The sequence below is a fragment of the Prionailurus bengalensis genome, chromosome A3 (genome assembly GCF_016509475.1).
Source record: "Prionailurus bengalensis isolate Pbe53 chromosome A3, Fcat_Pben_1.1_paternal_pri, whole genome shotgun sequence".
Lineage (NCBI taxonomy): Eukaryota > Metazoa > Chordata > Mammalia > Carnivora > Felidae > Prionailurus > Prionailurus bengalensis.
This window is the reverse complement of record NC_057354.1, coordinates 62,933,438-62,938,261: the sequence shown is the minus strand read 5'-3', so window position 1 is coordinate 62,938,261 and position 4,824 is coordinate 62,933,438. Positions and strand designations below refer to the sequence as shown.

General features: G+C 46.9%; 1 pseudogene; it reads left to right on the top strand.

Annotated features, from left to right (window-relative positions):
* The first annotated feature begins 1,717 nt into the window (after window positions 1-1,717).
* Window positions 1,718-2,807, top strand: LOC122466974 (annotated as a pseudogene).
* The last annotated feature ends 2,017 nt before the right edge of the window (window positions 2,808-4,824 follow it).

The window sequence follows — 4,824 nt, the reverse complement described above, 5'->3', positions numbered from 1 at the left end:
TCCGCCTACTGAGCTGTGGGGTCTGTTTTCTCTCATTGAATCTGGGCTGGGGGGTTGTGACTGCCCTGGCCAATAGAGGACGGCAGAAGTGATGATTTGGGATGCCAAGTCATATACCTTCCACCTGGCCCTCTCTCTTTTGGGGGATGCTCACCCTAGGAACCCAGCCACTTTGCTATACGAAGCCCAAACTAGCCCGCCTGGAGAGACCAACAGAAAAACCATGTGGAGAGGAACTGAGGACCCAACCTACATCAGCACCAACCACCAGATCTGTGAGTGAATGAGCCCTCAATGATTCCAAGGTCCAGCCATGGATGCTCCCAGCCGAGGCCCCAGACAACACAGAGCAGACACAAGCCCTCCCTGCTGTGCCCTGTCCAGATCCCTGACCCAGAGAATCTGCAAACGTAATAAGTGGTTGTTTGATGTGCAGCCATAATAACTGGAATGCACGCAATACTGGTATTTCTTGTATCCTCTCAGTCTTACTTCATAATCCCCTTGCCCTGCTCCCAATTCTAAATTTACCTCTTCTCTTCCAGGGGCAGCTTGGATGTCGCCTCCTCTGGGAGCCCCTGGGCTCCCTCTGCACTGAGCTGCAATTTCCTCTTTGGCACCCCAAGTAGCTGCCCATCTTTGCATTCCCCACGGTGTCTCATGACTTAATGTTTGGTTATTTGCATCCCCCATTAAAGGGCTCCTGGAGAGCTGGAACAGTGTATGTTCCCTCTCTGGACTTCTAAGAGCCTGGCACATAAGTGTTTGTTGAAAGATGGTATGTCCCTAAAACAGAGGGAGTGGGGCCTGAATTAAGGAAATCACTGGTCAGCTTCCCACTCCCTGCCCTTATTTCTTCAGGGTCAGGCCTTGAGCAAGAGAGGCCAAATGGACAAGAGATGGTCCTTTCCTTCAAGAGGATTTCACACGAATTGGGGAGGTAGTAACAGAAAGACTAGAATTGACTAGTGTCTGATTAAATGAGATTCACAGTCCCCAGAATGGGGAGAAAACTGCATGGAATGGGGTGGTCAGGGCAGGCTTCCTGGGGGAGGCAAGGGCTTGGACATAAAAGCAGAGCTCTGAAACAAGTCCTTTGATAGAATTCCCAGCTTGCTTTCCTCCACCTCCACTTGCTGGGGCTCCATCTGAAATGCGGTGGGTGTGCACACGTGTATGGCTATGGAGGGGCATTGACACATCTCTCTCTTGGGATAGTGTCTAGGGGATGAGCCTGAGCCTAACCACCTCCTGAGTTTGCTCCTCCCTCCTCCACCTCACCGGAGGAAGGGGATAGGTTAAATTGGGTGGGTGTACAGGCAACTAGATGTACACCCGGCAATATGGGTGGAACTTAAAAACGTAGTGCTGGGGCGCCTGGGTGGCTCAGTTGGTTAAGGGTCGGACTTCAGCTCAGGTCATGATCTCACGGTTCATGAGTTCGAGCCCCTCGCTGGGTTATGTGCTGACAGCGTGGAGTCTGCTTGGGATTCTTTCTCACTCTGCCCCTCCCCAACTTGCACGTGTGTGTGTGCATGCATATGCACACACTCTCTCTCTCTCCGAGTAGGTAAATAAATAAATAAACAAACTTAAAAAAAAACCCATAGTGCTGACTGAGAGGGCAAGAAACAGAATGAAATCTACAGCAGCATGTCATATATATAAACTAAAAATACACAGTACTTGCTGGTGGTGGCTGTGTCACTTTCTGGTAGAGGCATGGAGCTGGTGGCTGTAGCCTCTGGGCTGGGATGATCTTGGAGGTGAGGGAGCCGAACTGGATCCACGGCCAGGACCGTGGACACTCTACTGCAGTTGTAAGGTTTGCAGGCTGTTCTGTTTCTCAAGCCACAGAGCATGTGGAGCCCCAAGTAAAACACATTTTTCAAAATATGGCAAGATCTGCCTTCAGTGGTGGCTATCACAGATTCGGGGTTTGAACCCCAATCACCAAATGGGGAAGCAGCATTAATACTAAGCATCAGCCCTACTGCCAATAAGGGGGAAATGAGATGCTTGTTGACAAATGATGCTGGTGAATCACCCAGACAGGGGAGAATCTCTTTAGATAGCAGCCAAAATCAATAAAGCTAAAGATTTACTAGAAGGCCAAGCTAAAAAATGAAGGAAATGTATGATGAATTTTAAGTTCTCATTCATTTATTTATATGAGTACCAGCCTTTTACTAAAGTGCCTCAAAGCAAAAACAAAACAAAAACAAACAAAAACAAAACAAAAAAACAAAAACAAAAAAAACCCCACCCTAAACTAAAAATACATGTACACAGAATGGCAACGTATGCTTTAGAGGGCTACGTACAAACACATTAATGTGGTTGCCTTTGGGGGTTCGGGGCACAGGGGTAGCAAAGGAGGATCAGAGGGATAAAATGGAAGGAGAGGGCCTTTGTGCAGAAGGAGCAGCCATGAGAGCGTGCCATTGAGAGAGTGATTGGCTCAACTCGTGCACCTGAGGTCCAGGCAAAGAAAAGTCAAAGCCAGAGTCACTTGTGGAAATCACTCCCAACCTGAGGCCAGCGCTCACATCTGTGTGGGCAGGAGGCAGTAGGAATGTGGGCAAGGACTTAGCCGTAGCTGTAACATTTTATTTCTTTAGAAAAGATAAGGAAATCTGAAGCAAAATGAAAAACCATTAACATCTGTTGAATCTGGGGAGTGGGCCATGTGTTTCTGTTTTATTATTATTATTATTTTAAGTAAATTCTATGCCCAAGGTGGGGCTTGAACTCACGACCCCGAGAACAAGAGGCACATGCTGTACGTACTGAGCCAGCCAGGTGCCATCCTGTGCCATTATTTATTTACTTACTTATTTTCATTTTATTCTTTTTAAATGTGTAATAATTTTTAAAAATGTTAAGAGGTTGTTGATGAAGACTGCAAGATGATTTTGCGACTATTGCATAGGCTGGTCTCTGAATAGTTTTGCAAAGCTGAATAGGTGCTCTGGTCTGTCAGTGACCCAAGTCCCAATAAGGACATGAGGAATTGACTTTAGAAGCTAAAAGCACTCGTAAACAAGGTCTGTAGTAAATGGAGACTGTCATTGCCTGCTACATACGGAGTAAACAGCCACTGGAGTATTTTTTCTGAATGGTTGGATCGGTCAGCTATTGACCGTGTAGGGATGGCCAATCCTAGCTAGACATTGTACAGAACTGCCATGGGCAACTTTTGGAGGGCTGCACAGCCCAAAGTTAAGGCCTGGGCTCTGGGAACCCCCTAATAGGGTGAGGAGCCCAGCAACGGAATCTATGGTATAGACTATACAGGATGACTCTTCCCACACCTGGCCACAGCTGATGGGTACAGAGAGAATAGCTGAATCCAGCTGGGTCAATCAGATTCTTTGTGTCAAATTCTGGGATTTTGAACCGAGAGGTGGAGACTGGCAGCTGTGGGGATGGCACTATTTTGATGGAAGTGTTCTATGGAGGAGGTTCATTGACTCTAGATGCTTAGGTCCTTGGAACTGTCCTGCTTCTGGTCTTTCCTGAGGCTTAAGTTGTTCAATTTCTTGAAACTTAATAAATTTATTATCATTATTTGTCAGGGTTGATTGCTATTACTTGTCCTAAGGAGTAGGTTGATAGAATAATTTATTATATCTTCCAGTGGTCCCCTAGTGCTGCTTCTAATACATATGGCATCTTAGTTGAGTTTGAAAAAGGTGCCCCTCTGGGGCGCCTTGGTGGCTCAGTCAGTTGAGCGTCCAGCTTCGGCTCAGGTCACGATCTCCCGGTTCGTGGGTTCGAGCCCCACATCAGGCTTGCTGCTGTCAGTGCACAATCTGCTTCAGATCCTCTGCCCCCTCTCTTCCCCTCTCCCATTTGCACTCTTTCAAAAGTAAATGAAACATTAAAAAAAAAAAAAAAAGGAGGAGGCACCTGGGTAGCTCAGTTGGTTAAGTGTCTGACTTTGGCTCGAGTCAGGATCTCACAGTTTGTGTTTTCGAAGCCTGCGTCGGTCTCTGTACTGACAGCTCAGAGCCTGGAGCCCGCTTCAGATTCCGTGCATCCCTCTCTCTCTACCCCTCCTCAGCTCGCACTCTGTCTCTCTCTCTCTCTCTCAAAAATAAACAAACATTAGGGGCGCCTGGGTGGCGCAGTCGGTTAAGCGTCCGGCTTCACCCAGGTCACGATCTCGCGGTCCGTGAGTTCGAGCCCCGCGTCGGGCTCTGGGCTGATGGCTCAGAGCCTGGAGCCTGTTTCCGATTCTGTGTCTCCCTCTCTCTCTGACCCTCCCCCATTCATGCTCTGTCTGTCTCTGTCCCAAAAATAAATAAACGTTGAAAAAAAAAATTTTTTTTAAATAAACAAACATTAAAAAGAGAGAGAGAGAGAGAGAAAAGAAAAAGGTGCCCCTCTGGACAAATTAGAAAAAGCTGTTCTTTCCTCCAGGCAGATATAGTTCCTCACCAGGGTGAAAGGTTTGGTCGGTGGAATGTGGGGCTGGATTTCAGGCCCCATTCCACTGATTTCCTTGGCCAGGCCCCTTGGTGCAGTGCACAGACTACATAACCATTCATGGCGGTCCTATCTGCCCACACTTTGTATCCTGGCTGATTTGTCCTCCACACAAAGGTGTCATCCAGAAGATGAAGCATTACATCAGACAAGATTTATATTGGAAATGTTGGTCTATCATGCAAGCTCTTTTTAGAACTTTAAGTGCTCGTGACCAACAATGTAATTTTAAATCTTTGTGTGTTGAAAGCCATAGAAAGTTAAGCCTTAAAGAAAATTTAGAAAAACCCCATGGCCTGGTAAAGTCAACAGAAGCCTCATCTTCTTTGATGA